The sequence below is a fragment of the Crocuta crocuta genome, unplaced genomic scaffold, assembly GCF_008692635.1.
Source record: "Crocuta crocuta isolate KB4526 unplaced genomic scaffold, BGI_CrCroc_1.0 scaffold755, whole genome shotgun sequence".
Lineage (NCBI taxonomy): Eukaryota > Metazoa > Chordata > Mammalia > Carnivora > Hyaenidae > Crocuta > Crocuta crocuta.
In genome coordinates, this window is record NW_027531305.1 from 432834 (window position 1) to 441912 (window position 9079).

General features: G+C 43.5%; 1 pseudogene; it reads left to right on the plus strand.

Moving 5' to 3' along the window:
• The first annotated feature begins 6545 nt into the window (after positions 1–6545).
• On the plus strand, positions 6546–6976 carry LOC144237910 (guanylate kinase pseudogene; annotated as a pseudogene).
• Positions 6977–9079: the final 2103 nt, after the last annotated feature.

The following is a 9079-nucleotide window of genomic DNA, read 5'->3' on the forward strand; positions in this document are numbered from 1 at the left end:
AAATACAAAGGGCAAGAAAGGGCTGTCTTTTAAGTGCTCTCTCTGCCCCACAAATATTTAGAGGCAGCTCTTACCCCTCCCCTAAAATCCTCTCTCCTCAAGGCCAAGTGGCACTGAGCTCTTTCATCACACCCCTCAAGCAGATCCTCTTTTGATCTGTCCCTGTCCTTCTTAAGGCAAGCCAGCTAAAACATAACACAAGGGCACAGCAATAATATCACCTCCCTGTACCTCTATTAATGCAACCTAAGAGTACATTCACCTACCCTAGTTTATGCTCCTATCTTCAATTGAAACTCTTTTCTTTCTCCCATTAATTATACCTAGACAAATGTCACTAGATAAGGCTCAAGATATTCTACTGGTAAACCAATGTCCATTCACCATCTCCCACTCCAATCAAACTTCCACTGTCTCCTGAATCTCACTTGGAGTTACAACCTCCTCTTAAGAACTATATCCATTTCCATCTCCCAGAGATTCCCTCTCTACCCCTGGAAATTCAGTAAGGCAAGAATCATTCTCATTCCAAGGCTCCTCTTCCTTAGCAAGCTGGTGCCTTGAAATGATTCTCCTTTTAGCTTCTGGGCTCTCTCTGACTAATGGAGCTGTTTCGCCTTTTTCTGAGTCTCTCTCTACTAACTAATGTCAATAAATGCCCTGGACTCAGCTTTCTTTCCAAGAAAATCCATCCATTTATTCATTCTCAGGCTTCAATTTTAACCAGTCTGAATCAGAGCATGTAGGAGCTATATAGGAGCTATATCAAATCCTCTAAAGTCACCCTGTTATTTTTCAGATGGTGATATAGAGACCCAGAGAGAGAGGTTAAAAGACTTGTTGAATGCCACACAGTAAGTCAGGGAGAGAGTTAAGGTCTGGTTTCCAGCCCAGTCCCCGTGCTACTGCCTGCTAAGTCTTGAACCATCAAAACACTTTTCTAATTAGAGGAACTTCCTAAGAAAAGCTCTCTCTGCTTGGAGATAGGAACTCCGTGGAAGACCTACAAGTCCTCAGTACCCAACAATCAAGGCTACCCATATAGAATTCCAGAACTGGGTTGGAATTTGAACCAGATGTCTGCCTACCAAGTCTATGACTCATGTCTCCCCAACTCCAGTCTTGACCTTCCCTACTGAAATAACCTGTGAATATATCTGCCATTATTGAAGATTCATGGCTAGAGATAACCCTTTTTTTTCTAGTTCCTCCTCCAAGTGTTCCCTGGCACCCTCATCCTCAGACCCCAGGTTCAGAATTCTGCAGATACCTAACACTCTGCTCTTCTTGCACCCTTCATATGCCACCAGGCATCATGCCCAGCACAGCCTGACTTTGAAACACTTCTCACAGCTGTCTTCTCTTCCCTTACATGTCACTCTTTAGGCTCAAGCCCCATCCTCTGTGTCTACATCTTTTTACCAGCTTCCTTCCTTGACTCTCTGACTGTCCATTTCACCCTATCTCTGCCCTCCATCTACAATTCACCTGCCTAGAATGCTCAAGAACACACAATGGTGCCCCATCCTTTAGATATCAAGGCCAAACTCCACATCCTGATTTTTCACACTCTTACAATTCCCCCTTGTGCCAGCAATCGGTTAAACTCCTCTCTCACCTCCCCCACCATGAAGCCACTCCTCCAACACAAATGTCCTCTTACTCATTCCTGCTTCTGAGGCGTTGCTGCCACCATCTCTCCCTTCACTCCCTTTCCACTACCTCCCACCCGTACGTATTCCAAAGAGCCATTCCCAATATTCTTTCTAGTTGATTCTCTTCTCTCACCCATGATGAGACACTGATGATTAGAGCACTGAGGCAGGAAAAAGTCTTAGATCAAAATAATGGGTGTTCAATAAACAGATGTCAAACTTTAAAAGTATGCCTGGAGTCTGCTCTGTGCTTGAAATGTGAGGCTGATGTGAAAGGTGTTAATGGATCCGGTTTCTTTTTCCCAATGGCCCGGAGCCTCCCAGACATTCTATCATGAGCAGAGAATCAGGAGCTTCATCCCATCTCTTTCATAAAAGCAGATGTGTTGGGAATTTGTAAAGTTAACAGTCACATTTCCATTTCAAGTGGATATATTTTACATTGACTGTCATCATGATATCATTTCCAGAATGTTCCCAAAGAAGTATCCAGACACAGAACTGTAGCTTTTCAGAACTATAGGCAACCTCAGAGATCAGCTAGTTACAGGATCACAAATATTTAGCAAGAGTGTCACCTCTCTCTTACCAAGACCCCATGGCAGACATGACTAATCAACCACACCTTTCCTACTGAACTCAAGTGCAGCTTCAAAGTATTTCTTCTCTTAAAACTCCTGGAAACATAAGCAATTCATTAGTGAGGGACTTATCTAGAATCACCAAGTCCTTTTTTTTTTTTTTAAGTAAGCTCCACACCCAGCATGGAGCCCAATGCAAGGCTTAAACTCATAACCCTGAGCTCAAGACCTAAGCTGAGATCAAGAATATGACACTTAACTGACTCAGCCACTCAGACACCCCTAGAGTCACCAAGTTTTTAAACAGGAAACCCAGGGCCCTTCATTCTATAGTGCAGTAATAGCCATGGCAGCAGTGAGGACTTTGTCATGGGAATGGCAGAGTGAGTGGCTAAGACAGGGTTGAGTACAGAGAGCCAAGTAGATCTGGGATCATGCATTTACTGAGTCCTGTTCATCCATCCATGTGGTCCAAGCACCCAGTGATCCCAGAGTCTCCAAACAAATACATGAGTCAACAAACTAAGCCCCAGTTGCCAAATCCAGTCTGCAATCTGTTTTTTTTTTTTACAAGTTTATTTAATTTTGAAGAAACAGTGTGAGCCAGGAAGGGGCAGAGAGAGAGGGAGACAGAGAATCTGAAATGGGCTCTGCACAGACCGCAGATGCAGGACTTGAACTCACACACCATGAGATCATGACCTGAGCTGAAGTCAGACACTCAACCAACTGAGCCACCCAGTTTTTATAAATACAGTTTTATTGGCACACAGTCATGCTCATTCATTTACACATTGTCAATGGTTCCTTTTACCCTACAATGGCGGGCTTAAGTAATTATAACACATAACATATGGCCTGAAAAGCTGAAAATATTTACTACCTTGCCCTTTGCAGAAGCGTGCCAACCCCTGCCCAAATGTCTTTTCAACAAATTCTCGTTTTGCTGAAGTCAACCAAAGTTACTCATCACCAAGAACCATACCTGATACAATCGGCAACAGCACTGAAATCAATGGCTTAATTCTTCAAGACCCCTGATTAAGGACGTCCTCCAAGTATTTAGAAAGGATTTGAAAGCACATCCTGGAAGCTTATTACTGAGTATCAAGGGCAGATTCAAGTTTTGCAGGACCTGTATAATTAATGCAGGAGGAGTTTCTCCTTAAGAAAAATACAAAACTACCAACACGGAATTAGTACAGTCATGTGAGTGTATTATCAGGTCTCTCCCAAGGCTCTGCAGGGACCCATGAAAGTGAGGCACCTGCAGCTTATGCTGTGTTAGCTTCACAGAAAACCCACCTCTGTCCACCATCTGTTCTCTAAGCCATTCTCCCAACATCAGCAGGGATGGCCATTTTTTATTTTTATTTTTTTTGTGTGTTTTTTATTTATTTCTAGGAGAGAGAGAGAGAGACAGCATGAGCAGGGGAGGGTCAGAGAGAGAGGGAGTCACAGGCTGAAACAGGCTCCAGGCTCTGAGCTGGCAGTCAGCACAGAGCCCGACGCGGGGCTCGAACCCACGAACCGCAAGATCATGACCTAAGCGAAAGTCGGACGCTTAACCGACTAAGCCACCCAGGCGCCCCTGGATGGCCATTTTTTAAGTGAAAATCAGACCTGTCATGCAACTTGTTATATTTTTTATTTAAATTCAAGTTAGTTGACATACAGTGAAGTCTTGGCTTCAGAAATAGAACTTAGCGAGTCATCACTTACATATGACACCCAGTGCTCATTCCCCCCAAAAATGACCTCCTTATTGCCCATCACCCATTTAACCCATTCCTCCCACCCACCTCTCCTCCAGCAACCCTTAGTTTGTTCTCTGTATTTAAGAGTCTCTTATGGTTTGCTTTCCTCTCTGTTTTTCTCTTATTTTTCCTTCCCTTCTCCTATGTTCATCCACTGTGTTTCTCAAATTCCATGTAGGAGTGAAATCATATGGTATTTGTCTTTCTCTGACTGACTGACTTTGCTTAGCATAATACTCTCTACTTCCATCCATGCTGTTGCAAATGGCAAGATTTCATTCTTTTTCATCACCAAGTAGAATCCCATTTTCTGTATATATACATAAACATATACACATCATAGCTTCTTTATCCATTCATCAGTTGATAAACACTTGGGTTCTTTCCATAATATGGCTATTTTTGATCGCTGCTATAAACATTGGGGTGCATGTTCCCCTTCAAATCAGCATTTTTTTATCCTTTGGATAAACACCTACTAGTGCAATTGATGGGTCATAGGGTAGTTCTATATTTAATCTTTTGAGGAACCTCCATAGTGTTCTCCAGAGTGGCTGCACCAGTTTTCATTCCCACCAACAGTGCAAAAGTGTTCCCTTTTCTCCACATCCTTGCCAACATCTGTTGTTTCCTGAGTTGTTAATGTCAGCCATTCTGACAGGTATGTATCTCATTGTGGTTTTGATTTGTACTTCCCTGATGATGAGTGATGTTGAGCATCTTTTCATGTGATACATATATATATATATCGGTGATGAGAAAGAATGAAATCTTGCCATGAACTTTCAGTGGTTTCCCAATGCTAGGTCCCATGTTCTCATCTCCACCCCAGTCACTTTGACCTTCTATTTTTCCCAAAATAGGCTCTTTCCCACCTCAGGTCTCTCTGCCTGGGTCATTCTTCCCAAATACCACTTTATCCTTCATATCATAGCTCAAATATCTATCATTTGTTTTCTTTTTTAAACATTTTTAAACACTTATTTATTTTTGAGAGACAGAGAGAGACAGATCATGAGCAGGGGAAGGGCAGAGAGAGAGAGGGACACACAGAATCGGAAGCAGACTCCAGGCTCTAGGCTGTCAGCACAGGGCCCAATGCAGGGCTTGAACCCATGAACTATGAGATCATGACCTGAGCTGAAGTTGGACATTCAACCAACTGAGCCACCCAGGCGCCCCTCAAGTATCATTTCTTTTCTTTTCTTTTTATTTCTGAGAGAGTGAGAGAGAGAGACAGCGTGAGCAGGGGAGGGTCAGAGAGAGAGGGAGTCACAGACTCTGAAACAGGCTCCAGGCTCTGAGCTGGCAGTCAGCACAGAGCCCGACACGGGGCTCGAACCCACGAACCGCAAGATCATGACCTAACCGAAAGTCGGATGCTTAACCGACTAAGCCACCCAGGCGTCCCCCTCAAGTATCATTTCTTAAGAGAAGTCTTGCCCATTACCCCAGACAAGATCAATGTTTACAGTACTTCATAGACTTTTCCTTCAAACCACAAGTCACACTAATATTGTCACTTAATGGCACCAAGACTAGACTTCTGTTGTCATAAGTCAATGAGTTTCAGGGGCCACTTGTTACTACAGCATACCTAACCTATGCTGACTGATACACCAGACAAGATTGAAGACCCAAAGTAGAGGATCCAGGTTAAAAGTGCACATTATAATGAAAGACACTCTGAGGTTCCTAGCAGTCAAAGAGGAAACACAGAATCCATGAGATAAAAACAAATTCACTTCCTATATCTCTGAATACTTTGAACTATATTAAAAGTTTATTCTCTTAATCATCTCACAATACATACATGTATCAAATCATCATGTTGTATACCTTAAACGCACATAGTGTTATATGTCAATTATATCTCAATAAAGCTGGAAATTTTTAAAATATTTTTTAAAAGGCATATCCACTAACAAGGGAAGCCCAAGGAACCAGTGACCAAACTATTTCAAAGGCCCCCAGTTCAGCAAAAGACACAAGAAAAGTGATGGGATGTCTAGCTTTCAGAACTTGGAATATGAACTGATCAGTCTTCATTTTGATTGACTAGGTTATTTGGGGGATAAAACATGTCAGCTGTTTATGAAGTTATTTTTACAGATGATCAATTATAAGAAATGAGGTCACCCTCACTTTGGCTAATTAATTAAGCCAATCACACTACTGTTGTACCTCTTGCACACAGTCACACCCAGGGCCTCAAGGCAAGCTCCTTACGCCCATCTGGTTTCCTACTGTGTTCTGACATATGGAATTTAAGGGGTATCAGAAGGAACAGAAGAAATACGTGCCTTGAGTCTTCTGGTTTTGGTGGCCAGAAATGGCAGATCATTCCAGTTTCCAACTTCTTTGCCCCACACGCAGAACCAACATCATCCTGCGCACTCAAGTATACCAGCACCAGCTGGCCAGCAACCCCTCCTCAGGGCTCAGGGTACCAGAGCCACATGGTAGCCTCCTCTCCCTCCTCTAAGTTTCTAGTATCTGATAACTGAAGCTCTCTGCTTTGTTTCCCAGGACAGGCTGATCAAATGACTACCATGGGACAGCAGGACATCACAGCTGGTGACTTCACTGAGCACGCGGAGTTCTCAGGGAACATGCACCAGACCAGCAAAGCAGCCATGCGGGCCGGGCAAAGCCATGAACAGCATCTGCGTGCTGGACACGGACCTTCAAGGCGTGCGTAACATCAAGAAGACAGAGCTGTGGCCCATCTACATCTTGGTGCAGCCGCCCTCGCTGGACGTCCTGGAAGCCACAGCCGGGGCAGCGGAACACGGAGACAGAGGAGAGCCTGGGCAAGCGGCTGGCTGTCGCTGGCAGTGACATGGAGAGTGGCAAGGAGCAGGGCCTCTTGGACCTGAGCATCATCATGACAACCTGGACAAAACCTATCAGAATCTAGAGGAGGCGCTTGTCCTTGATGTCCAAGGACATCAAGATGGCCCAAAGGACCAGCCCCTCCTGAGAGAGACCTCCAGCTCTGTCCTCCCCGGAGGGGACTCAGCTCATGTCAGCCAGCACCTCCCTCGACCGGACTGCCTTGCCTGGGAGACCCTGCCTCCCTTTTCTTCCTCCTGTGGGAACCAGGCCCATGTCCCAATAAAAACTTCTGGGGAAAACAAAATTTATGCTAAGTGAAATAAGCCAGACACAAAAGAACCAATATTATATGATTCTACTTACATGTGAGACCCAAAATAGGCAAATTCATAGGAATGGAAAGTACCTTAGAGGTTATCAGGGGCTGGAGGAAAGGGGGAATGAGGGTCTATTGTTCGATGATGATATAGTTTCTGTCTGGGGTGAAGAAAAAGTTTTGGAAATGGTGGTGTTAGTCATACATCATGAATGTAATGCATTCCACTGAATTATACACTGAAAAATGGTTATGATGGCAAATTTTATGTTATATATGTTTTACCACAATTTTTAAAAATTAATAAGGTAATATACCGAAAAACAATGGATTGCTTAAGTGTCCAACTTTGGCTCAGGTCATGGTCTCACGGTTCAGGAGTTCGAGCCCCATGTCGGGCTCTGTGCTGACAGCTCAGAGCCTGGAGCCTGTTTCTGATTCTGTCTCCCTCTCTCTCTGCTCCTCTTCTGCTCATGGTTCCCTCTCTCCCTCTCTCTCTCTTACTCAAAAATTGAATAAATATTTTTTTAATTTTTAATAAAAAATAGGGGTGCCTGGGTGGCCCAATTGATTGAGCATAGACTTTGGCTCAGGTCCTGATCTCGTGGTCCGTGGGCTCGAGCCTTGCGCTGGGCTCTGTGCTAACAGCTCAGAGCCTGGAGCCTGCTTCCGATTCTGTGTCTCCCTCTCTCTCTCTGCCCCTCCACACTCCCGCTCTAGCTCTCTCAAAAATAAATAAACCTTTTTAAAATTTTTTTAAATAGGGGCACCTGGGTGGCTCAGTCGGTTAAGCGCCCGACTTTGGCTCAGGTGGTTGTTCATGGGTTCGAGCCCCACATCGGGCTCTGTGCTGACAGCTCAGAGCCCAGAGACTGCTTTGGATTCTGTCTCCCTTTCTCTCTGACCTTCCCCCTGCTCACGCTGTCTCTCTCTCTCTCTCTCAGAAATAAATAAAACATGAAAAAAAAAGACTTTCAATTTCATGAAAAACAGTGAAAGACTGAGAAACTATCACAAACTGAAGGAGAGTGCAGGGACATGACCATTAAATACAGTGTGGTACCTTGGGTGAGGGCTTGGAACAGCAGGAGGGCAATCCTGGAAAAACTGATAAATCTAAATAATCTTAAGTCTTGTTTTTGAAAAATAAATAAATGGGGTGTTTTCTCTTTTTTAACCTTTTTTTTTAAGGGAAGTCTTTTTTAATTTTTTTTTNCCTAACATTTTTATTTTTTTAACTTACGTCCAAGTTAGTTACCAAATATTGTAATAATGATTTCAGGAATAGAATTTAGTGATTCATCACTTGCATAGAACACCTGGTGCTCATCCCAGCAAGTGTCCTCCTTAGTGTCCATCGCCCATTGAGCCCACCCCCACCCCGTCCTCCAGCAACCCTCAGTTTGTTCTCTGTATTTAAGAGTCTCTTATGGTTTGCCTCCCTCTCTGTCTTTATCTTGTTTTTGCTTCCTTTCCTTATGTTCATCTGTTGTGTTTCTTAAATCCCACATATAAGTGAAATCATAGGATATTTGTCTTTCTCTGACTCATTTTGCTTAGCATGACACCCTCTAATTCCATCAACGTTGTTGCAAGTGGCAAGATTTCATTCTTTTTGACCACCGAGTAATATTCCCTTGTGTATATACACCACATCTTCTTTATCCATTCATCATTCAATGGACATTTGGGCTCTTTCCATAATTGGGCTATTGTCAATAGTGCTGCTATAAACATTGGGGTGCATGTGCCCCTTCAAATCAGCATCTTTTTTATCCTTTGGATAAATACCTACTAATGCAATTGTTGGGCCATAGGGTAGTTCTATTTTTAATGTTTTGAGGAACTGTCATACTATTTTCCAGAGTGGCTGCACCAGTTGGCATTCTCGTCAGCAGTGGAAAAAGTTTCCCTTCTTTAAATGGGGTGTTT